Below are 26,299 nucleotides of genomic sequence, written 5' to 3' on the forward strand. Positions count from 1 at the left end.
TAGGCCGTATGGTCTTTTTCTGCCATCATATTTCTATGTGAATGGTGCCAGAATCCATCCTTGGAGACTGAAATTCTGTATGAACTTCCATGCAAAATTTGGCATTTCACTTAAAAACATGATCTTTGGTAATCCAGGATTTTAATCCAATACAACCCACCTGTAGGATAAGTACCCTCTGCTCTAAGGGTGGAGGTTTAGGATTGCAGCCCTAAATCACAAGTTTTCATCCATGTCTACCAGTTATTGCCCCATAATTCACTACCTGAATATCCCTGAGGCTATTCTACTGCAGCATCATTAAATTGTGACCAGAGCTGTCAACCAGCTTCAAGTCATGAGGAATATTCTGAGTCAGTCCTGACATTTTTAAATCTCTTGTCTCCAACCATTTGTAGTGACATAAATGGGAGACCTGCCAGAATGTTTAGAGCAGGAGAATTAAGAAGCCAGGGCTGACTTGGAATCCCTGATAGCTGGGACATGGTTGGCAGCCTTTTGAGACACCATCATGGGTGCTTGATTGTTGTCACCATTCTTTAATCACCCTTAACAATGGAGGTCTTTTGAGAGGAGGAGGAGGAAGGTGTCTGAATTTTTCCTGAAATGTGTTCAAGAGAGAATTTTTAGGAGGGAAACAATAGAAAACTCTGAATATTTCTGGATAAACTAACAAAAGAAAATAAATACCAAGGTTGTATTCCCACTACAGATAAGAATTAGGAACTCCAGTTCTTTCATAGTTAAACAGTAGCATTTTTTTTTTAAGGCATGCTTAGGTTTCAAAGTGTTAACTTGCTGAACTCTCACCTGCGGCATCGGTTTTGCTTGTCTCTCTTTTTTCTTGTTGAGTGCCTAATCACATTATAAATTATAATACAGTACAGCATGTCTCCAGACTCTTGTGCTGAGCCACTCTAATCAGTAAAAGAGGAGGGGGAGGCAGGAGGGCTGGCAAATCCCGCAGCAGACATGACTGTCAGACCTATTGCGTTTAATGACCAGGTAGGCGTGTAATCAACCTTTTCATTAAATTCAGGGCGATACGGCATGAGCTGAGACAGGGCTTTTACTGTGATTGACAAGGAGACAGAGCCCCGACTACTTTCTCTCTTGCTATTACTAATGCTGCTTTCTGACTTTCTAAGTGACACGCCGTAATCACTATTTTTAGCTCGGGTTACATAGCCATGTTGTTGTCCGGTGGATTAAGTGGATTAATGAGTTTCTGGTTTGAGAAACAGCTGCTCTCGGGGTCTGTCCCATTTGTTGTGTTGCTGCTGCTGCTGTTGCTTTAAATTCCCCTGCGTAAGATGGAGCTGGGTTGGAATGAGCTTGAGAGCTGCTAATTGCCATCTTCCCAAGGGAAGAGCGGCACAAAGGTTGGCAGTGTGGTGAGATTCTGACTTAGAGCCCAAACTGAATGTGTCCATAATTGGAATGCTGCCAGAGCGTATTCAGGAGAATGAATGGATTTAGAATCCACCATGAAGCAAAAAATTATTTCATGGAAGAACCGAGAGCCCTCAGAACTTGTTTACAATGAAGCAGCAAACTGAATAGAAGGACTGTGTATTTCTGCCATCAGTTTGCTATGAAATAGCAGTGGCATAATATTGTATGAGCTTGGTTTTCTGGCAACGTTACCTGCCGTGGAATGAGGCCTCTGAAAGAAGAGCTGACTGCCCCTGCAACCATCACATGTGCATGTCTGTGAAAGGGCTGACTCATCTTGTAAGAGTTTTAATATCACTGGGTATTTTATGGTCCTTCCTCAAAGGCTTTTCATAATTTCATGCCTTCTGAAATTGCATTTAGAAAGGGTGCAAATGGAACATTCTTGGAGTTCATGGATGCTAGGAAGGAGCTGATGGGAAAAGCCGACTAATGTATCATAGTCTGTGCCTACACATTTTGCTATATCTTCTAATGATGCATGACCTAAGTCATGCCATTAAACTCCTGAAAAGCAGAAATGTGTGCATCAACTGCTGCACCAATTAGAATATACAAAGCACTGAATTTCTCAGGTAGTGCAATTCACACAGTTGCTCCAATCTGCTTTTCAACTGCAGACTCCATTAATTCAAGTAATACAATAGTAGTGCAATTGAGATAATAGCAAACTAAGTTGCTTCTGGATATCACTCACTGTATTTTAAAATTCAACATATGCATCAGATGTCTGAGCAATTAAAGTATTTATACCCAGCAATTTACAATTGCTATCATTATTATGTCCCTTTGTGTATCACAAGCATAATCAAGAGAGACTGGGGGAAGATATGATCCTAATTTGCTTCGTCAATCAATACATTTGCTTAATTAATTCTAATTAGAATTCCCTACATGTTGTGGACACTCTTTTAGATTGTTGTGAAAACTACTGATTTATTATGGTGTGGGTATGAAATAGCTCTCCATTTACTAACAAGTCTCTTTAATTTAATCTGCTTCCAACTGCAACAATGCACTATCCTATAAAGTGCACTCAGATGTCATAATGAATGATGCAATGCAAGTTATATAACTGGTACTCTGAAGCCTGCATCATTTCTGCTTCCCCTCATATTTATTGTCTTGAGTGCTGTATGGATGAATACAAGGGCATTCAAAGGAGTTTAGACCTTCAGTGTATCACAATCTGTCTAATCTGCCTCAGGAGAGATTGCACTTGTGTAAGTTATTTTATTCGTGTGCAAGACCTTGTTGCTACAAGCTCTACTGTAAGAGACTATTGGAGGCAGGCATGGGCAAGTAACAGCTTTCTCAACATGTTTAATTAATTATCCTACAAAAGAAGTTCTCATTTTTGACCTGTGAAGAGAATGGTCCACAGTCAACTAGATTTCTACAATCTGGGCCAGGTTAGGCAACGGTCTTCATAAAATGAAGTTTAAAGATACCATTGTTTGTGACTGTAATCACATAGATCAAACTACTGATCACATAAATAATTTCTCAATATGCAAATTTCAAAAAGAACTAAGGGGGTCATTTTTCAAATCACGTTAGGGCCTTTATTTATTTATTTGCTTTTATATACAGACATTCATTGGGGTATATCACATCGGTTTACATGTAAACTAAGGAGTATAATAGGATGAGGAGTCTTATTATTTTACATTGAACAGCATGGAACTCATAATAGTAACAACTAATAGACGTTAAACATGACAAACTTCTGTTTAAGTTAACAATGTAACAGAGTAACAGTGTAACAGTAGTGAACTAAGTTAACAGGTGTTAGGGCTTAACACCTGTGATAACGCTATAACGCATGCGACAATGCATCGCAAGATGTATATGCAAATTTTTAAAGTTTTGTCAAGTGGGAGGAGTAAATAAAAATGAAGGCCGCTTAATGTTGCTTAACACTGGAAATAACGTCACTATTTTTCCTGGCATTGTTCTGCGTGTTATGGCCCAAATGGAATTTGCGAAAAATATCACAAATCTAGTTTCGGGCAGGGAAAAGGGAGGGGGGAGAAGGAAGGGGAGAGGAGAGAGTGAAGCCTCTGAGGAGGCATACATATTAGTCAACTTTTTATATTACTGTAAGAGGGGCCATTCTGAACTTGGGGTGACATTTTGGTGGTGGGCTAGGTTTTGGGGGCAGTTTTACATGCACAGAGGTATGAACAGCATAGTAGACATTAGTGAAGACTTTATGTGATTTGGAGAGATTAGTACATTGTACTCTTGACCTAGCTTGTCTTTCATCACACCAAATCACATAAAATCTTCACTGATGTGTACTGTGCTGTTCGTACCTCTGATTGTGCATGTAAAACTGCCCCCCAAAATCTCGCCCACCACAAAACCTCAGCCCGAGTTACTAGTTGCCATCTTACAGTGATATAAATACTTATGAGAGCCTTATAAAGAGTTCCTCTCTCTCTCTCTCTCATGCCCCTTTTTTTATCACGGTCGCTATTTTTCGCAAATTTTATAGCAAAATGATAAATCTAGGCGTAAGGATATTACATTTAGGAAACTTGGAAGCTATTTTATTTATTATAAAATATTTCTATTCTGCCCTTCTTATATTCAGGATGGATTAGAAAAGTACATTCATAATATTTCACCATATAAAATAATGTCCAGTTATAGCTAACATAAAATACGAACACAAAATATAAAATCAAGTAATCTGTAAAACAAAAGGTCAAAATAAGACACATTAGTCACTGAAAGCTATCTTAAAATGGTGGGGTTTCAGGGATTTTTAAAATAATTTGGGATCGTTGCAACTTCTTATTTCTAAAGGGAGGTATTCCAAAATATTGGACCTGCTGCTGAGAGAGCTCTTTCTCGTGTTTCATCGAGGCGTATCAATTTTGGTGACGGAATGTCAAAGAGGTACTTGGTTGCTGAGCAAAGTGATCTTGCTGGGGAGTAGAATATCATAATTGTGTTTGCCCAAGGTGAATGTAGGTTAAACATTAAAGAATGAATGATTAAAGAATATGTTTACAACTTGGAGTATTTGTTAATAGTCTGGCAGCTGTATTTTGAATGATTTGTAATGGGCGCATAATGTATTTGGGGATACTGATTAGTAGGGAGTTGCAATGATCTATACTTGAAAATAATAAAGATTGTAGTATTGTTTGGTTACTTTTTGGTTATCAGCTTTGGACTTGAGATATATGAATGTACCACATAAATGAAGTGCACACCACCCCAGCATGCATTCACAAGTAAGCCTTCTAGCAAACAACCCAACAGAACTGAGCTAAATCAGGAAGGATATCCTATAATAATAACAAAGACTGGTCAAATTATGTATTGCCGCATAAAAAAACAAAACTTGCTGATATAGTTTTTATACTATTGTACTCTGCTCATTTCTTCTCAAAGCCTTACTCTAGTAAGGAGAAGAATAATAGAATGAATCAGGTGGTGAAAAATATTATTGGTGTATGTGTTATGGAGACGCTTTATCGAAGGGATGGAGGTATTATAGTGAAGGGTTCCTGTTTCCATTCTCTTTATCTAAACTACCCCGTAGCTAGGAAATATAAGACTCCTTCAGTGGGGAGGATTATTCTTCAGATGGAGATGAAACCTAGTGGTTACATCAGCAAACTTTGGTGCAAGGGAAGCCACCAAGATTCAAATCCTGTTCTTCCCACTGATGCTCCTTATGCTCTTCAGCGAGTCACTTCACCCTCCATTGCCGCAAGTACCAATTTAGGGAGTCATTTACTAAGGCTTTTTTCCCATTCTGTGTCTATGGGGAAAATGCTTACTAAATCAGGACCTTAGATTGGTTCCTGCCCCAGAGGACTTACAATCTACAGTGTATAAAGTATAACTCACCTTGAGCATGACTTTAGAAAGATGAGTAATTAAATCCAATAGGAAGTATTCATTATGAGGTAAATTTTAAGAGATGAACGTGCCAAAATTGGGAGATGCATGTGTGTGTCCATATGATTTATAAAGTTGGGGATGCGCGTGCATGTGCTGAGGCATGCGCATCTCTCATGGGATGTGGTGTGGATGGGGTATTGGTGTTCCGAGGCATGGCCAAGAGATGTACACACAAGAACCTATATGCCTCGGTGCGTGGCCAGGCTCAGTGCTGCGTAAGTTTCCTTCTGCTATAGAAGAGAGAAGAAAACCATACAGGGCATCCCTGAGGAATTCATGGGGTCCGGGGTAACTGGGGGGGAGGGGGGGGAGTGTAGGCTAAAGAGCCAGGAGGGTTTGGAGGACCTAGCTCTAGACTGGGTGAACTGGTGGATGAACTGATGAAACTGGTCATGGTGTGGACGCGCATCTGTTTTGAAATTCTCCCACTTGCACAGCTCATACCCGACCTAAACGCGGTTGTGCTCACTCACTTGCAAAATTAGGTGCACACATATGCACATCCAGGCTATTTTACAACCTGCGCGTGTATGTGCGAGCATGTTATAAAACTGACGCATCTCTGGGTGTGCTAATGCACTCACGTGTGCCCCTTGGATAGTTTACATCCCTTTTACGCAATCAACTGTTGATTCTAGCAAGATTGTCCAGTTTGCTCCAGGCAGTTGCATAACAATTACTGAATTGACCTGCCTTTGTGGTAATTGTTCTCTTTTTTGCAATATGCCAAGGTAGCATAGTAATATAGCATCTATTTAAAGAAAAAAAAAATATATCCAATTAAGTAAATTATAAAATTGGTTCATTATAAAGATAATAAACTCAGGCCATTAATAATAAAATTAAAAAACTCTTTCTGTGGTAGTAATGACCAATTTCTCAAGGACTGTTGCTTCGTTAATTATCACTTTGTGCTTATTAGAATGTATCAGAGTTCCTCAGCATGTCTACACACAGTGGCACTAATTACATTTTGCTTTGTGCTTGTGAATGTGTATACAGCACCGTGGGGGGGTATTTGTGCCTTATGAGTGTGGGTTGTCAAGCTCAGCATTTGTGGTCATAAAGTGCCTGTTTGATAAACAAATCCTTTTTTATAAAGACAAGATGCTTAATAATCATGGCCCCTTGGTGTCTTTCTTGTGTCAGTTTGCTAGGCCTAGACACTGTAAAGTCAACCTGAATGAAAATAAGAGTTTCCATTTCTTTTCAAAGACTGGTTCTAAAAAAACCCCAAACCTTTGTTTCTGAGACCTTTTAAACCAGTTCAAAAGATTATTTATTTATTTATTTAAATTCTTTTACTATACCGATATGGGAGATAAAGATATGTCTCTACCCCAGGAATTTACTAAAGCTGTGCACCAATTAGTCAAGTTACTCCACACACTCTTTTCTTCATTCCCAACCTTTGGCTTTTAGGAATCCCCACAGTATTTATCCCAAGCCCTTTTGAATTCTTTCACTAGTTTGGTTTTCACCACCTCCTTCAAAAGGGTATTCCAGACATCCACTACCCACTCCATGAAGAAATATTTTCTGACCTTTTGTTCTGAGGCATCCTCCTTGGAGTTTCATTTCATGACTGCTAGTTCTACTGATTTCTTTCTGATGGAAAAGGTTTGATGTTTGCATATCATTAGAATGTTTAAGGTATCTGAAGAGCTGCATCATATCACACCTGTGCCTCCTTTCTTCCAGAGTATGCATATTCATATCCTTCAGTCTCTCCTCATAGGTTTTCTGATACTGACCCCACACCATTTTGGTAACCCTTCTCTGGACCACCTCCATTCTGTCTCTATCCCTTTTGAGATAAGGACTCCAGAACTGAACACAATACACCAGGTGAGGCCTAACCAAGGACGTGTACAAGGGCATCACCATCTCCATTTTTTTTTTTACTGGTTATTTCTCTCTATGCAGCCCAGCATTCTTCTGGCTTTAGCTATTGCCTTGTCACATTGCATTGCCATCTTTAGATTGCCAGAAACTATCACCCCAAGATCCACTCTTGGTCTGTGCACATCAGCCTTTTCCCCCATTCATAGCTTCATACCATTCTTTTGGATTACTGCATCCTATTTGCATGAATCTGCACTTCTTCAGAGTAGGTTCCATTTACTATTACACGCTGTCTCCTATTAGTCAACTGGTTTGTAATCCACTCCACCATCTTGGCACTCACTTTGAAGCTTCTCATTTTGTTCACAAGCTTCCTATGTGGAACGGTATAAAAAGCTTTGCTGAAATCCAAAGAGATGACATCGCGTGCTCTTCCTCAATCCAGTTCTCTAGTCACCCAATCAAAAAAATCAATCTGATTTGTCTGACAGGACCTTCCTCTGGTGAATCCATGCTGTCTCGGGTCCAGCAACTTACCGGATTTTAGATAGTTCTGTATCCTTTCTTTCAGCAGTGGCTCCATTAATTTTCCCACCACCGAGGTGAGGCTATCCAGCCTGTAGTTTCCAGCTTCCTCTCTGCTGCCACTCTTATGAAGCGGGACCACAACCGCTCTTCTCCAATTTCTCGACACTCCCTCTCATTTCCAGGGATCTATTGAACAGGTCATTTAGTGGACCCACCAGGACATCTGAATTCTTGTAATATCCTGGGATGTATCTTGTCTGGCCCCATGGACTTGGTCACATTCAGTTTTTTTACCTCTTACCGTACATAATTTTCTGTAAAAGGAGTTGTCTAACCCATTCCCTTCTATGGTCTTGTAAACCAACAAAAGTCCTTCTCCAGGGTCGTCTTTAGTCAACACAATGACCACCATTTTCAAAGGATATCAGTGCTGTAACATTAAGGATATTTATAAGATTTATTTTATTGAATATGTTGTGACCCCCGATGAAGAATGGTGTCCAAAAATTGGCCAGTTTGGGAACATTAAGTAGTAGCTAAGTACAATCTGGTTTCAATATCATGTTAGTAAAAAAAAAAAAAAATAAATCCTTGTTTTGAACTCAGTGCTATCAAACATGGTGATTTGAAGACATTTACACAACAAGATTTTTGGAGAGCATTATAAGTTTTTCCTCATGATCAAAAGAGAAAACCTTTTTATTGGTGGCACTATTCATATGTGAAACATTATAAAAGTGGGTGGTTGGTGTTAGGTTTATAAAAATGATTCTATTTAGGTAATCTGGATGGTATCTTAAAATAGTATAGTATATGAAACTACCACATCCCTCTCATAACAATTATTTAAAAAATTTACATTGTTTCCACCATATTAGGCATAGTGGTGTAGGTTTTGGGTGTGGTATTCTACAGACAGATGTATGCCCCTAATATATCCAAAACTTCCTTCCTTACACCAAGTTTTGAGCCATGCATTGATGTTATCTATTTGGCTTGGCCTCTCTTTCCCCTTTCCATGAACCGGTAACTCTTCTGAAAAGGCAATAGTCTTCACCATGTGACTAATCTGCATTGCCAGAGCCTGGAAATCTCTCTGTACCACTTAGATGCTGTTTCTAGCAAGGTCGTTGGTTCCCAGATGTGTATGATATTATCAACTACAGAGTCTTACTTCTTTGATTGCATTGACTATCTGAATAGCATTTCTACCGGCTGATGATCCTGGAAAGCTTTTAACTGTAGTGTTTCCCTCAAAAAGAGTTCACAAATTAGTGCCTCTGATGACTGAGTCACTCAGCATAATGAGCTTTTACTTAGGGTTATTGGTTGTATTGTGGAATTTCTGTGGGCATTGGGTTTCTTCTTTCCTTTCAGATACCACTTCAATTTCTCTCGCAAGAGCTTTTTCATGATTTAATACAGAGAAGGCATTTTGTACTTGTGTCACTTGAGAGAGTGGGCGTCTCTGCATCACAGGTCTTATTCTACCAGAGCCCAATGTAATCCATTTGTTCTTGGATTCCTGTTTGCTCTTTATATGGGGGAGAGGCTTGTGGGCTGCAGAATTGTGAAGGATGGGTGTCTTTGGGTCACAGGACTTATCCTACTTTATCCCACTGTAAACCACTTTTTTCTGGGATTTTGAATTTTCTGTGGTAATGGGGAAACGATTCACGAATACTGTAAAAGTGGGTGAGGATTTATTGGTGGTTACTAATACTTTATTGCAGCTAATTCAGCTTTAAGGTGAGCCAACTCCCCTTTCAGGGCAGAGAGTTCTGAACAAATGGGGCAAGCCCTGTTTCCAGATAAAGGCTTCACAATTGTTACATTGGATAGTCCTCATTTTGCTTATTTGAATTGATAGAGAATACCTAAAGAATTAACAAATTATCTTGTAACCAAATATGTATCCCAGCCAGACTGTATTAGAGGAACAAACCCTGGGGTGGGTGGACAGAGGGGTAGGGTGGGAGGGAATTAAACGTTGATTTTAGCTTACATGGAGTTATAGGGATTTTGCAGGATCCTCTATATACTTAAGTGAGTTTTTTGTTTTGTTTTTTAATAAATCCTCTCTTAACACTGCTAACAATCAATATCAGTACGCTACACTTCCTGCCTTTCAGTGCTGCAGTCTGAGAAATCCCCTGAAAGACACACCAACAATGTAAATATACAAAATGTTTTGGCTCTATTTCACAAATTTAAGGCAGTAATGTATTATACTTAGCTTGGAGTCCTTCTGGACATGCTAAAACCCTGTTGGTAAGACACGTGGGACATTTACTTGTCACCTCATAAGATCACTCGTGGCAGGGTTATTTTAAATGACACACGCGTATGTGGGTGCATGATATAGAATTGCAACATATCTCTGCTTGTGTGCGAATACGTGCGTTTATGGTGCGCGCACATTCTTTTTAAAATTAGCCAGTCAGAGCTTAAGACATGCATAAGCTGAGAGATCCCTAAATTAGCCTACTGGAGGAAATTTTTCACCTGATTCCTCCGAATCACAGCCCCACAGCAATGCCCTCTGTTTGACCTTGGCGTAATCAGTTTCACTCACTGGCAAGGTACTCATCATTTTAGCATTGGAGATTCTTCCTGGTAGTCAACACTTACCAGGGTAGGCTTGCAGCTGAGTCCTGAATTTTTGAACTTTATTTCAATCTTGGACCCAGCTGTCTTTTAACCCATAAGTGGTGGTTGTTTAGATGACATTTTTTAAATTTTGGGGTGGGGAGGTAGAACAGTTAAGGGTATGGGAGGGTTAGGGGTTCAAAGGTAATGGGCATATAAGAGGATTGTTTAAGATTTCCTGAGGAGGGAGGCTATTGGGGGTAACAAAACCAATTCATTTGCTGCTTGGTTTGTGTAATTTCTAAACTTGGTCTGATTGTGTTATACATTTTAGAATTGTTGAATTGTTGTTTTTTTTTTATCAATAAAAATTAAATGTAAAAACATTTTATTACCTTTTTTGACTGCCTGTGTCTTATTGTAGTAGTAATCCATATGCAACTGATACTATGCAAATATCTCTGAAGTATTTCCAAAGATGTTGCATGAACAATCTTGGTACACAATAGAGCGGGGCTTCCCAAACCTGTTCTGGAGACCTCCACAGTCAGTCAAGTTTTCAGCATATCCAAATGAGCGAGATTTGCATATATTGGGTTTCCATTGGATGCAGATTTATCTCATGTATATTCGTGGTGGATATCCTGAGAACCTGGCTGGCTGTGGGGTCCCGATGATAGGTTTGGGAAGCCTTGCATTAGAGTATATAACCTGTTCACCCTATCATACCAATATCATAGTTTCCATTCTGAATATTTTATCTTTATTCATTACCTGATGGAAGAAGATAACATTTTGATTTAGATGTTTAGTGTGTGGTGGGGTCTTAGTGAAGCATAAAACAGAAAAATTCAAGGAGAGTTTTGCAGAAACATTCGATAGATGACAGCAGAAAGAAACGCAGTAGGTTTATCCAGTCTGCCCAGTTTCCCTGTCCAATGCACCAAGGATATATCCCAGCTGCCTGTCACTGAGTGTGCCAACCTGAAGGTTATCACTTCTTATCAAAGACAGTTTTTTTCCATCTTCATCTAATATACTCGTCTTTGCTAGGTATCTGAACGGGCAAGATCCCTTTTTAATTCTTATCCAGCCCCTCCCTTCATATGTTCAACCACATAGTCCCATGATAATCCCAACAACCATCATTGCAGCTGTGATCTAAACATCTTGTCTCAGAGGCTTCCATGGCCTTTCCCAACAGTGCTTAGTAGCCAAGCTGAGCCGCATTAAGGCTGATGCCCTAAGCACAGCCCAACAATGGTGCCCCCTTTGGCCGTTCCATTGCTTAACTGACAAGACAATGAGACTTAATAAGTGCTGAAGATGAAATAAGAGATTAAAAATTCAGGTTTTTTTCCAGGCCAGAACCCACAATTGTATTAAATATAAACTTTTAGAAATTTTCTTTATTTAACACTAATTAGCAGTAAGCAATGTAAGCAAATTATTTACTTATAACTAGGGGGCAACAGAAAAAATGCTAATTTCCCCCCTCTGTGGTGCCCCCTTCCCTTAGTGCCCTATTCACAGGTTTATTTTGCTTAATGGTTAATCCAGGGCTATAGCCGAGTCGGGGGGAAGCAACCTGTTATACTAGAGGAGAAAGGTTTGAAAGAGAGCAATCTTCTATCAAAGCAGTACTTGTTATGAAAAGAGAAACTGGCACGTGACCAAGTAATATTGCCTTACTTTAAGTGTCCATTAGCTAATGTTACTAATGCTGAACTCTAATGAAATGCAATAGAAGCACTTGTGATTACCATAGGTAAATATCCAATTCATTATGTGCAGTGCCATTACAATTAATATTAAATGAGTTATAATGGTATTACTTATAATAAATTGATGTGAATTTCTGAAATAATGGGCAGAATGTATACATATGTCTGTTGTGTTAAAGAATGGTGCAGCTCAACATTAGCTGAATTCTTTAAGCAAATTAATGAGAAGACTTATTGCATTATAGTCTCGCAGTTACTGAAATAAGAGGAAAGGTTTGATATGGTAACGTGTGATTGCAGAAAAACAATTATTTGCAGAATTAAAGAAGCCAAACTCTCCAGCCACAGATCCAAGTATAGTTAAATGACCTGAGCAGAGGGCATTTAAAGTTTCAATCAGATGAGAGAGTAAAACTGTTAGTCCCACTCCTATGAAAAGAAATATGCTTTGCAATATTGCAACCCCAGTCAAAAGGGTTTGAACAAAATGTTCTGATCTTCAAAAAGTAGTGAAAAACATCAAGTTCAATAATTTAAAAAAAGAAATTAAACGATTATTCAATAAAAACAGTGCTCTGTGTTTGCGTTCTTATCTGTAAAAGTATCATCAGCTGACTCATTAAAAAAAAAAGACTGAATACTGATTTCAGCAAGCACAGTTTTAGGGCATGCTAGTTACTCATACAGCTTCCATAATGCATTGCAACAGTGACATAAAATAACCTGTGAAGATAGGATACAAACAAAGCAATAACTAAATTTCACTGTGGAAGTGCTATTGCTCCCAAAATGCACGTGAAAAACATTGTAATTCCTATACAGAAGGACTATAGCTTCACACACACACATGCCCCACTCCTCCTAGATGATCCCTCACCCCCAGTGCAACCCTCTTTCAACCCTTTCTAACTTTCTGAAAAATGATCTCTCTTTGCTCACCTATATCCCTGCTGTGTCTGAATGACAGGCAGGAAGGGCCTGGGTTAGGGAGCAGATTGGCCCTTTTTGCTCTGCTAGGAACTGTTCCAGTCTCTGATCTTCCCCTCCTGGTCCCTGCCTGGGGAGGAAAGAGACTGAGGTGAGGAATCAGAAGGCTAATGCTGGCCAAACCTTCCAGGTGCTTGTCCCCAGGCTTTACTATAATTAGAATTTTCTCTTACGTTTAACCAGTCAAAAAGAGGATTATTCATATTTTTTGCCAGTTTCTGTTGTGATTTTTGTCCATTGTTGATACTTATTTATTTATTTTTTTAAATGTAATGCTTTTGTTAAGTGATTGTATTAATTTTGTTCATACCTCTCCTTGAGTTTTTGAAAAGCAAATCACAAACCTGCACCTCTGCTCACAGATACATTACTAGTTTATTGCAGAAAATGTGATTTGTAGTAAATAGGCCCCATTGTTAAAAAAAACAAAACAAAACATGGGGGTGGTGGCGATATGGTAAATGCATGCTTTTGTATATTAACTCTTAACAAACCTTTTGTGAATAGTGTAATGAATGAATGAATAAATCATTTATATATCATGGCATGCCTGGAATAAACGATTCTTTGTACAATCTGTCCATTTTTTTCTCAGTCTCTGTCTTCCTCATTTTTCATTTGTAGGGACAAGATTTTAAAGACAACTTGCTTTTGGTTGTTTCCTGATGGGGTCCAGGCAGATGACCCAGTTTTGGTCACTGTTAGGCTTTGATGATACATTGTATTCCTATATCTAGTCTTATGGGGGGAATTTTTAAAATAGCCCCCATAGGTATAAAGTATGTGGGTCCTTTTAGCATTTATACAAGGATAAACAGTTCTCATATACTTTGCACCTGTTCTGTTTGGAAAGCCAAGGAGGGTAAATAGTGCATCTACTTTGGAAAATGGCATTTTCCTCTCCTGAACTAAACATGCCTTAAGGCATGCCTCTTTATGATTCAGATAAGTGTACGTACATGCTAAGAAGCCTGGCATTACTTTTAGCAGGGCAGAGGAGGGCAATTTTCAAATAGCGCAATATGTGCGTTAATCTGTTTTAATGCCGCTAGATTGCTTTGAAAATTGCCTTCAGAATGAGGAGTGTGTTACGCTGAGGACTGATCTCTTTCATGTCTTCTGAAGATGCCTTTTCTTAGAAAAGAGAACATTGAATGTCTAGTTAAGTAGATCCTTTTAAACTAATTTCCCTCTCTTGCTCTCTCTCTAGCTGATTACAACAATTTGAAAAGTGCCATTAACTTGAAGTGGGTGACTCTTTCTGTCACAGGAGCTGTCCAGACTGTGGTGCTGAATAGTGAAATACACTTTTATAAGCTCCAAAATTCTTATGTGTAAATTTTCAAAGTGGTTACACCGGGGAAAATAAGCATATTTGTGCATAAATAGCCTGCTATTTTAAAAACATCAAAAGGACATGTATTTTTTGTTTTCCATCTGCACAAAAAAAGGGGGTGGTCTAGGGCCATTCCGGGATTGGGCCAGTGTCACAACTACTTATTAACTAGCACAAATCATATCAGACTTATCTGTTATCTGCTATTTTTGGGTGGGAGGACAGGGGGAACTGGGGAAAGTTTCAGGTTGAAGCACAAGAAGGATCTTAGTGAAGTGGAGATAGACCAGATGAACTGGTGGAGGAATTGGCAAACTGGTGATTTCGAGTTTGTGTGTGTACTTGTTAATATGCCTGCCACCATCTATAAATCAGGGTTTTATGTGCACAGTATATTTTGTGTGTATGTGAAATAAGTGTTCATTTGTTGATAAAATATGTAAACTACACTCCTGGGAGGTAATCTTTTAAAGGATTTATGTGCATAAAACTGGGTTTTTGAAAATTACTACTTTTACTTTTGAAAAATAGCGCAGGCCACCCATTGCTCCTATTGTGTCAGCGGCTGCCCAATGGCACCAGTAGCTCCTGTTACAAGACGGGGGCAAAGGGTGGCCAGCACCATTTTGAATAATGGCAGCCACTAAGCTGGGAGCAGGAGGTTGCTCCTGGCCCTGCACCAGACCACCAGGGAAAGTTTGAGTCCTGGGGAGGTCAAGAGGATAGGCTAGGGCAGTTGCTGAATATTTTAATAAATGGGAAGAGTTGGAGCAGGTTCTGGGTTGTTTTTTGTTTTTGTTTTTTTAATATTGCTTTTTTGTCCCCCTCATAAAAAAAAACAATAGGAAAAACCCACTAAATATTGTCTTTTTTCTATTGGTTTTTTCATCCCATGAAATGAAATAGGAAATATCATTGATATTTCTTCTTTCATTTCAAATGACTGCACATGCCAAATTAAATTGCAGGAGGACCTTGCAAGACGGCATCCAAATGGCAGATGAAATTTAAAAGGCCCCCGAGAATGTGCATATTTCCCACTGCACGCACAAGTAAAAAGGTTCCATAAAAGGGGAAAGAGTTGGAGGCTGGCCAAGAAGTGTGCATATAAATACTTACGCGACCTTGTATGCACCAGGGTCCCCTGCCAAGTAAATTTACTTCTGCTGTGGAAGGTGTAAAATTATGCACATCAGTGGGCTTTTAAGGGTTGGGGCTAAGAGAGGAAGTGAGCTATTAAATTAGGGGCTTTGCAAGTCCTATCCCTAAACTGGGTGAACTGGACATGAATTGGGAAAATGGCAAATAGCGTTGGCTCGTGTCCCTTGTAAAATCCCCCTACTTATGCAGTAGCGTTGGATTTGCATTCACATGCACACATCCATTTAAAATTGTGCGAGCATGTTCACGCGTCCAGCCTACTTCATAACATGCGTGCATATATGTACATGTGTGCCTGGGCACCTGTTTACCTTCTTAGGGATCAGGCCCTTTTTGTTGCCAGCATTAGTAGCTTGGCATCTGTTTAATGTTTGGGTACTTACCAGGTTCTTGTGGTTTGGCCTCTCTTAGAAACAGGATGCTGGGCTTGATGGACTCTCAGTATGACCCAGTAGGGCAACTTATGTTTTCATGTACAGGGTGCAAGCCTCTTTCAATAGAAAGGCGGCACTAGCACCAGGGGTTCATGAGATGAGGGTGAAATGGGGTAGACAATCACAGGAAATATTTATTTGCAGAGTAGTGTTTGCATGGGATGATCTCCCAGTGGAGGTGCTGGAGACGAAAAGCATGGGGGATCTCTAAAGGGGGAGCAATGGGAATTGTAAAGCTACATTAATTAGGGGGATGGTCCATATGGTCTTTTTCTGCTGTCAAGTTTCAATGTATTTATGTAGTTCTACATTATCTATTGGAGCAAAGAGTATTCCTTAAGGGATGAGTTAAATGAAAAGATCTGGTTGAAAATACCTCAGTAGCTGGCCAACCTAATTTGTCACCTTGTTGATACGGCAAACAAAAATACCAATCAACCAGTGTAGAAAATGGGGAGCAATAAGTTACTTTAAAAAAATGTTTAAGTTTCATGCATTAGTATTTTTAACAGAGCTAATAAACAGGAAGGATCACAAAGCAGGAACCAGAACTCATCTAACTTTGTGCAGCCCCCTTTTTATTAGTATTTTGCAGCTTGTTGCTGTGGTCCCTTCATCTTATTTTTTGATTTTGGTATTCCAGGTTTTACACACAGAGCGTGAAAGCAGAAAAGGACAGCAATACCCATCTAGTCCTATTTCCAAAATTAAATTGTATTGCAATTCTATAAAAGCAAATGAAATAGCTGAGACAGCAAAATAAAGCAGCAGTAGACTCAATAGTTTGAGTTTTACTGTGTATGCTTGACCGAAGGCTAACCTCTCTTCCACAGAACCATAGGCTTTCAAAGCCAATCTATCCTGTTTAATGCATAAGAGAATGAACTACTTCAGCTAAAAAAAAAAAAAAGGAATAGATTTGTACATTGAGTGTAATGATGAATGACTTCTGTAAACGCTGGCGTATGTGCTGGAAAACTTGTACGTCACAACAATAAAAAGACAGAACCATCGAGCATTTTTTTTTCTCCTTGGGCTCACTATGCCCTATTGGTGTTACATTTGGCAGCTCACAGCTCTGCCCCATGAGCTGCCACACTCGCCCCCTCTGCTGACCAATGCTGCCGTTGCCGCCTATCATGGCAGAACTCTGCTGTTGCCGCATGTTGCCAACGGTTGCTGATGCCGCTAGACTGTTGCCCTCCCCTTTGCCGCGCATGTGGCCCGCAGCAGGAAACGCAGAGCGGTGCCTTCCGATGATGTCAGCCCAACTGGGCTATTTAATCAAGGGCTCTGGAGCATTACCTCACCTCAGCAACGGGTCTTCTGCCTTGCAGGATATGAGGCTTGCATGTTCCTGGTTCCTGTTCTCTTGCATTTCTGAGTCCAGCCTTGTCTTCTCCAGCCTTCCTTGTCCAGCCTTGCCGTGCCCTGTCCATCTTGTCTAGTGTCTTCATCCATCCTTGGCCTGACTCTCTGGACCTTGACCTTAGGAAACTCCACTGGTGCACACAATGTGGGTTCTTTGCATTGAAGAGGAGCAAATTACGCACCAGTAACTACCTGCGGAGATTCCAAAATGAATCTGCATGTATAATTTCCCTCTCCCAATCTAATCACACACATTTTACTCTATGACTAAAAATGTGTTTACAGCCTATATGCTTTTATCCACACAGGGTGGGGTGGGGGTTTGAAGAGGAGACACAATAATTAGACCACAATTTTATGTGGGTAAATGTGTGTGTGTGTGGCTATAAAATATGATGAGCTTTAAGATTTCAGTACTTTCCAAAATAACAAGGATTTTGGCAGAAGACTTGAATGCCCCTTTTAACTTGATGCATTTTGGATCATGTGCCTATTTTAGTCTCTCTAAATAAATGGCCCTAATTTAGGTTAACACTTTGAAGAGTGGTGAAAATCCGCAGAAAATGTCTCCTTCCCTCTGACCTCCTTACCCAAGGGAACAATGTTCTCTTTACAGATCTTCAGCCTTTGACTTTTCCAGTTGTTTAACTATGCCATGGAAATGGTTTATGGTTCAAACGTGATTTTCTACTAGTCTAGTCGGCAGCTGAAATAATTGAATTTCTGTTGTGAGTCTTCTTAATTATTATCTGGGGGACTTCAAATTGCATGGTACTATAGTATTTATATCCAAATATTTCTATGAAATTGACTCAAAACTTTTTTTTATTTCAAACTGAACTAGAAAATATATTAGTTAAAAATTCAGTTGGGGATAGCGAGCATCTAATGTTATTAGTAAAAGATGTCTGTTTGAGCAGTTTCCAGTAAAGACCATTTGTATTGCTTTTACCAGAATGTGCCATAGAAAATGCACCTTGGGGATCAGTCATTGGCTCAGTTCGGAAACGGCATTGCAGAAAGGCTGGAAGGGAAGTCATACCTATCCTCCGGCTACACTAAGATCTGCAGCAAAATTGACAATCCAGGGGTATAAACAAGGAAGGTTTATGACTGCAGTGAGAGCAATATTATAAGAACAAAGATTTAATTTTTTTTTTTTTAAAAGGAGCAGTAGTCACTTCACCCTGAGGCAGTACTGAATGCATGCTCTAACATGGTATTAAGTAACATTTTCTTCTTGATCCATCATACCTCAAGAATCATTCTTCTTTCTGATATAGTGCTAGTGCAATACTTTGGGGCAATTTTCCTTTGAGCTAGTACTGAACCAATGGACTCTCATGGAAAACTTAGGGTTAAATATGCAACTGAGGGTGCTGTTCACTTCACTCTCAAACTTTGGTCCTGTCTGCTCACTGCAAATAAGTGATCTTGTAGTACTTTTGCACTTGTAGAGGTGTTAATCTCAATACATAGAAACATAGAAACATAGAAATGACGGCAGAAGAAGACCAACCTGTCCATCCAGTCTGCCCAGCAAGCTTCACACATTTGTTCTCATACTTAACTGTTTCTCTTGGCTCTTAGTAACCTTATGTTCTAATTCCCTTTTCACCCCCACCATTAATGTAGAGAGCAGTGCTGGAGCTGCTTCCAAGTGAAATATTAAGTTTGATTAGTTGGGTAAGCGGCAGCATAGCTCTCTGCCATGAAGCAGAGGGCAATGCTGGAAATGTGTGAAGTATCAGTTTTTCTTTTCCCCTGTCATTGAAGCAAGGAGTCATGCCGGACATGCACCGAAAGTGAAGAATGCCTTGAAAGTCACATTAACTATCATCAAATATTGAAAAGCCTAATAATTGGTAATACCTATAAGCCCATGAACCCATCCCTGTTTTTTTTTCTTTTTTTCTTTTCTTTTTTTAATTGGGAGATGGATGCCCTTCATCCTTCTACTCTGTGAAGGTGGACACCTACCACCGGCCACTGGCATCCCGCTCCGTTAATGCCTCTGTGGCTACTGCCGCTCCATGCAGTGTTTTACTACCTGCTCTTTATATACCCCCCGCTGTGTTCAAGCACACATTGTACACATTATAAAAAGAAATCAGTTATTCACAGAACGCTCCCTCTGCCTTTATTAAATAATTGTATTGCTTTGGATCCAAGTATTGTGCAGGTACACATGGAATGATAATTACATAATGTGTACCACATCAGTCAGTAACATTAGGTTCAGGATGACCAGAATCCAAAGTCCAAGAATATAATGAGAACATTTTCAAATATAGTAACAGCAGTGTCATAACAATCTAAAGGGATGATACTCTTTTGGCTAAAAATAAATGAATACAATTGAAAAATAAACACATCAATGGAAAGAGCATTCAAAATATCCATCATGTTCCAGAGACACAGCATGCTTGGAGGTAACCCAAAGTCTTGTAGCCTGATAGAAAACTACCAATGTTTGTTTCTCTCATTCATTTGACACGATGTTTTGTTTCCTGTTTCAGGAACACACACACGGCTCCTGGAGTGAGCAGAAGGCCACAGAGTGCAACCCTAGCCAAGGAGAAAAGGTCAATGGGCAGTCTCCGATAAATGTTCTTTTTTTAAAGTGACGCTGATGGCCTGTGCCTACTTGATGCCTCATTGAATCGTAAATGTTGCAGTTCTGCCAGAAGACAAGACGAAGAGCCCTTACTGTGAAAAAGTCGTCTTCTTTTTGTTTTCACATTGGAATTGTAGACTTTGGCTCTAGTAGCAGGGACTCTGCCCTGGAGAAGTGATCTACACATAAAATACTAAGGGCTGCACTCCAGGTTAAAAGAAGACCAGAGATCTGTAGATTTTCCTTCTTAATTGCATAGAAAGACAAGAGATGAAAGGGCTGCTGAAAGGTAAGAAATGATTTTTATTGTCAGCTAATGATTTTGTTTTCTTCCTCAAATTGTTAGTATTGTGTTTTGTTTTGTTTTTTACAGTACAAGGAACTCTGGCATCATATGTTGGAATTGATCTAGCAATCTTGTAATCTCAACTTGTTTTTTAATCATGTGGAGGGGATTCACCTCTGCTTAGTTTTTTTTATGCTAAGTTTTAGAGGTACTCTGAATGCCTCAAGTGGACAATTTGAAGTAGTGCATTCCCACCACAATCAAAACTTTTAAAACAAATATCAAAGCCTTCCTGAAGCCTGAATTCATGTTTTCGAGCATTTTGCATAAACTCTGTAACTAACAACAGTTCTCACCATTTTAATTGGAATAATTGTGAGTGCTTAATTTCTTAAATATTGAGTCATAATATAATTTGGGTGTAAGTAGGTTGAAAAGCTTGCAAGTGAGCATGCTAGCATAAGGCCTTGATTTCTTTCATGTTCTTTAAGGGGATATAAATCTCTTAAATCTTTCAGCAAGGTGACTTAGTTTTTCTCTCTTATTTTGTCCAGCCATGGTTTTTCTCAGGTTATAACAAGAAACCTATATTAGTTAAAGAAATGTTGTAAGCGTTATGGGGGCAGTAATGAAAAGGTTTTTTTTTTCCAAGGGTAAATGTGTGTGTGTTTATGTAAAAATGTTTTGATTATTACCCTCTTCTCCCACATGCGGAGAAAAGCCTACCACTTTTACCTGCATAGCAAAGTGAGCAGGGTTAGGTTAAGGGCGTGAAAGTCTGTACAGAGATTTATATTTCCAAACCTTCACAGGTGTTTTCACTCACACACACACATACACACACACACACACACACACACACACACACTTTGCATCTGCTTTCATGCAGGTGTAAAGAACGTGGATACATTTATGCCTGCATTGGATGCACCAGCTGCATTTTCAAAAGCAAACTCTCTGAGGAGTTTCCCTTTCAAAGTGAGCTTGTAGTCCTGGAGGTACAAAGTTGTTAATTGTGTATATTGCATAATACAGTAAAAGCCCCATTATTCAGTGTGCATGGGGAATAGGTGGTGCCAGTTAATTAAATATCTTCATCTCCCCAGTGCTCCCTTCCTTTCTTTCTTCACCCGGCGCTCAGTCCTGGTGTTACGGTGCATTCCCTACCTGTGCAGTCCCTACCTATAAGCTGTACCAGCTGGTTACTTCAGCATTCCTGCTAGTTAAGTGCCAGATTATGGGACCTTTATTGCAATACAGTAATTAGTAGCACGTAAAGACCAATCAGCACATCCATTCCGCCCAGTTCTCGTCTTTTCGTGTTCTCTTTCACTGGGGGTAGGTGAGCATATAAATTGCCATTGTTGAAGAATGATGCAAGGTCATGAAACTGATTTAAGAGTTCTCTTAATGCATGGCAGTAATAAAGGAACATTAAAAAAGAAATACTAGAAAGTGGCCCTATTGTTGCCCATTTAATGTGAAGTCAGTATATAAAAGTTCAAAATAAATAAATAAATTACTGTCATGTGATTGTCAAATGATGTGTATTAGAAACAAACGCAGTGGTTGAATCAAGACGTTAACATATTTTCATTTAGTTATGTCTAATTATTCAAAAAGTCTATTAAATTAATTATGTCAAGTTCAAACATGTAAATGTTAAAGAATTTCCTTTTAAATCATTTGAAAGCTTTTGGTAATATTTTCATTTCTTTCTGTTAAAAGAAATGAATAGATGAGAGAATGAAGCATCAATAATGCAGCTGCCGATCACCGATTGAGCAAGACCTGTGATAGCGCAGTGGGCGGATGGGTGGGTCAAGTGGTCTTTATCTGGTTGCATCTGCAAAGATTTACGAGACCCCCCCCCCCCCCCGATATCTTTCCCATTCACAGCACTTCCAGCATTGCTCTGACTGATTTTGCATCTAACACCTGTACTGCTCCCTACCTTCTCCATCCTTACTGTGAAGAAATATTTTCTAAAGTTGATCCTGAGTCTACCCTCTTTAATTCTTGTCATGGACCCCCCTGTTCTAGGACTTCATCTCCACTGAAAGATGTTTGCATCTTATGCATAATTTATTCCTTTGGGGTATTAGAATTGCTTTCTTTATTATCTGCTGCCATTCTCTCTTGTTTTCTAGGGAATACGTATTTAAGTCCTAGAGAGGGTCATTTTATGATGGCCCACATAAGTCACACCTTTTAAAAATGTACAAGTTACCACCCATTTCAAGGCCAATTTATTATTTATTTTTATTTCTGCACTGGTATTCTGGTACAATTGTACCGGTTTACAATTTAAACAGATCTAAAATACATAAAAACAGCATTTAACAAGATATATAACAATAGTAAGATAAAATAACAAAAGGCTAAAAATGACATAAAATAACAATAACATTAAAAAAACAAACCAACAAAAAAAGGTAACCAAAGGCCTCAGCTGGCATCTCCATACTGTACTACTTTTTATAAACTTGCATCAGACTCCATAAAAATTAATCATGATTAAAAGCCTTAACTGACATCTCCATAGTTTTATTTTTCAAAATGCCCCATCAAACTCCAAAAGCCTGTTTGAATAAATATGTTTTTAATTTCTTTTTAAAAGTCTGAAAATGTAGTTCCAGTCTCACCTCACTCGGGAGGGCATTCTCAGCAGAGGGCTGGTCAGACAGCGCTCTCTCACGTACTGTAATTAAATATGCCAATTTAGGAGATGGTATTGAGAGTTGACCTTTATTACATGAACTCAAGTTACATTGGGGCGTGGGTAAATGGAGAAGAGGCATTTTCATTTTTCTCATTGTATATAGATTTATGAATTAAGCATATCACTTTATATTGAATTCTGAACATTAATGATAGCCAATGTAACTGCATTAGAATAGGCATAAGTTCCCTTTGGAAATGATCCAAAATAAGGCTCACAGAACTCACACCTGCTGCTTGAGGGTATAATGTGTGTATTTATGTGCAGACTTTTTTAAAAAAAATCAGTGTATGTGCATTAATTGAAACTCTACCCAAACTCTGCTTCCCCCTGGAAACCCTTTCCTTGGTGCACATAAAAGTATGGAATCAGGATACCCACCTTTATGTGCACAAACACTGGACAATTTTATGATGAGTCACTTAGAGAAACCTGTGTTTTATTATACAACTGGCATTGAACGTTACCCCCTAAGAGTAATTACATAGGTTTCTTGGAGCAGTTCTTCTCTGGACTACCTCTGCTCAGTCTGTCATTTTGGCTGCCGAGCTGGGCACACTGGATGAAGCTTCATCAGTCACTTGCATACAGGAATTATGTCCTTTTTTCTGGTTATGCCTTTACCTTTGAATCCTAGCATTCATCTAACTCTGACCATTGCCTTATTGGCCTGTTCTGAAACAAGATCTGAGTTCCCCAAGATCTCTTTCCTGTTTACTGTACATCATATCCAGGATTGTTGAAAAAAAGTATTATATCCTGTTATTTTCTGTTTTTTCCATTCATATATGCATCAATTTTGGTCAAGATATTGGCAAAGGAATAAAATGAGATTTAGAAAGTAATATATTGGACACATTTAGCTGTAGAACGAAGAGGTGCTGTCGGGATCCAAGATGGCACAACCTTCCAAATGCTACTAAGCCATGCTCTGTCAGCATTCAGACCCAGTGCCACCAGGTGTGCAAACCATGCAGTTGCACAGGGCAGCACACTTGGTGGGGCAGGGAGAGGCCCATGAGGCTGCCGGTAGGCCCCATCTCACTGGTGGCCTGGAAGAAGAAGAGGCCCGTGAGGCCACCATTGGATCCTATCCCACCGGTGGCCGAAGAAAGAAAATGGAGCCCATTTTCCTACTCCTTCTCGGTGCCGGCATTTGCTTTCCAAAACATGTGCAGCTAGCACATGTTCTATGCTGATCTCACGATGTACAAGATTAGCATAGAGGAAGTGCTAGGCTCACACGGTTTGATTAGCGCAAGGGCCGGCACACAAGGAGGAGCAGCAGAATGGCTCCCGGTGGTATATATATGTGTGTTTGTGTGAATGAATAAATGAATAAGAGCTTTACTGGGGTCTGGGGGTATAATGTGGGTATGAATGAGAATCTTATTGGGAGTAGGGATGAGGTATATGTGAAATGAGAGCCTGACCTGGGGGTGTGGTGTGTAAGAATGGGAGCCTGATGGGAGGGGGGCTATGTGAATGGGATCCTGACTCGGGGGGGGGGGGGGGTGGTGGTGGTATGTAAATGTAAGCCTGACTGGAGGGTTGTGTGAATAGGAACCTATCTGGAGTGTGTGTGGGTGGGTAGGAATCTGTCTGGGGTGTGTGCCTATGGGACGTGTCTGGGGGGTATGTGTGTGTGTGTGTGAAGAAAATTTGTGTTGTCTCACTAATCCATGCCTTACTCAGAATGACTTACTGGGTGTCTGTCTGTCTGCCATTTTGAAATTTGGGGAAATTTGTAAAATGGTGTATGAGCTCTTAATTGGATGATGTTCTATTCCTTAGATCATTATAAAAAGAATATTTCCGAGTATGGTTGTACTAATATAATTGATTCATATTCCTTGTCTTTATTGTTTGATGAATGATTTATGAGGACTGGTGGTGTTTGTTTCTCCATTGCTGCACTACATACAGAGTCTGGCTTGTTGCAGTTTGCAGTTCAATTTCTGTTTATAGTTTATAGTCCCTTTATTCTGAATTTGGTGAGAGTGAGTCTGTGTTCTGCATGTTTAATTGAGGTGGGGTATTCTGTGTTTAAAAAAAACAAAACAAAAAAGGGGGGGGCAGCACATTAACTGCATCTGTCTTGTTAGCATTTCAACTTTCCTCTTCTCACCCTGTTGCGGGCTCTTCCAATATTGTGCAAAAAGAGAGCAAGATGAGAAGGTATCTTCCCATACCCTCTTCCTTGATGCCAGGCCTGATAAATCAATCTTGTGACACAGCAGGAAAGTGGAAATGGGGCTCCCGTTGGTGGTAAGGTTTCTGGATTTGGAGATCATTTAGGACCCTGAACCTTGAGTTGCCCTGTTTTTGCAAACTTTGCCTCCATTTTGAGATAAGAGGATCAAGAAATCAAGGCAGTGGTTAGTCTCTGCAGCCTGTTGGTGTGACTGCCAACTTGTAGTTATCAGAGAGCGGTGACCACCTTAGTAGTGCAGAAGTGTCTGGAGGAGCGAATGCATTTGTCTGCTGAAGCTGTGATTCTTCTACCTGTCCTGTCCTCTGAGTTTGAAAGGATGGTAGGTAAGAGTTAGTTGCCCATTCTCAGATAATCATTCTTGAAAAAATATGGAAGTAATTTTACCCTTTGAGAAATGCCCATAGCAGTCCATATTAGTAAGCCTGGAGGCCTTTAATAAAGGGTCAGAATGTTTAGTTCTATTTCAGAAACTTGTATGGGGCAATTCTGAGACTGCCCACAGGGCATGTAAGCCCATTCTCAAAGGGAAATCCTGCTTGTGTATTTTTTCTGATGACACTCAAAACACCGCTCAGGGAACACCTCCCTTAAATGCAGCTAAAAGCATGCACAATGTGAAACATCACACATACTTCTAGTCTCAGTTGGGGAGGGGGCATAATTTTTTAAAACTCACATTCTACCCAGCTAAATAATTTTTAATGTGTAAATGCACTTGAAAATTGTTCTTGTTGTGTCTATGAGAAAAATTCTTAGTACATAGGGACCTACATTAGTTAGATATACTTATCATATTTTCATGCTACCCAAAAAAGATTGAAAGTCCTCTGGAGACAGGGAACTACCTACTATATCCAAATATAACTCAGCATGAGCTACCAATGAAAAAGATGTGAGCTAAATCCAAAATAAATGGAAATACTTGCTTGTTACCCTTAAATAACCAATATTGACGTGTGACTTAGGTTTTCTCTTACAGAACTAAAATGACTGTGCCCTGAACTTATTGATTTAGAGCAGGGAATTCTCTTTGAAATGGTGCATTTCACAAAACTTTACTATCTCGTTTATTGTTCTTGCTGTCAGTGAGTCTTTGTCACCAGAC

The 26,299-nt window shown here is 39.5% G+C and overlaps 1 protein-coding gene across 6 annotated transcripts in view; it reads left to right on the forward strand.

Moving 5' to 3' along the window:
* LRRC4C (leucine rich repeat containing 4C) overlaps positions 1–26,299 on the forward strand; it is a 983,140-nt gene that overhangs the window by 404,662 nt on the left and 552,179 nt on the right. For all 6 annotated transcript variants that reach the window (XM_029582724.1, XM_029582719.1, XM_029582720.1 and 3 more), the window contains exon 2: positions 19,874–20,260. The gene's annotated coding sequence lies outside the window, so the exon portion shown is untranslated. The remainder of the gene's footprint in view (positions 1–19,873; positions 20,261–26,299) is intronic.

Source organism: Rhinatrema bivittatum, chromosome 17 (genome assembly GCF_901001135.1).
Source record: "Rhinatrema bivittatum chromosome 17, aRhiBiv1.1, whole genome shotgun sequence".
Lineage (NCBI taxonomy): Eukaryota > Metazoa > Chordata > Amphibia > Gymnophiona > Rhinatrematidae > Rhinatrema > Rhinatrema bivittatum.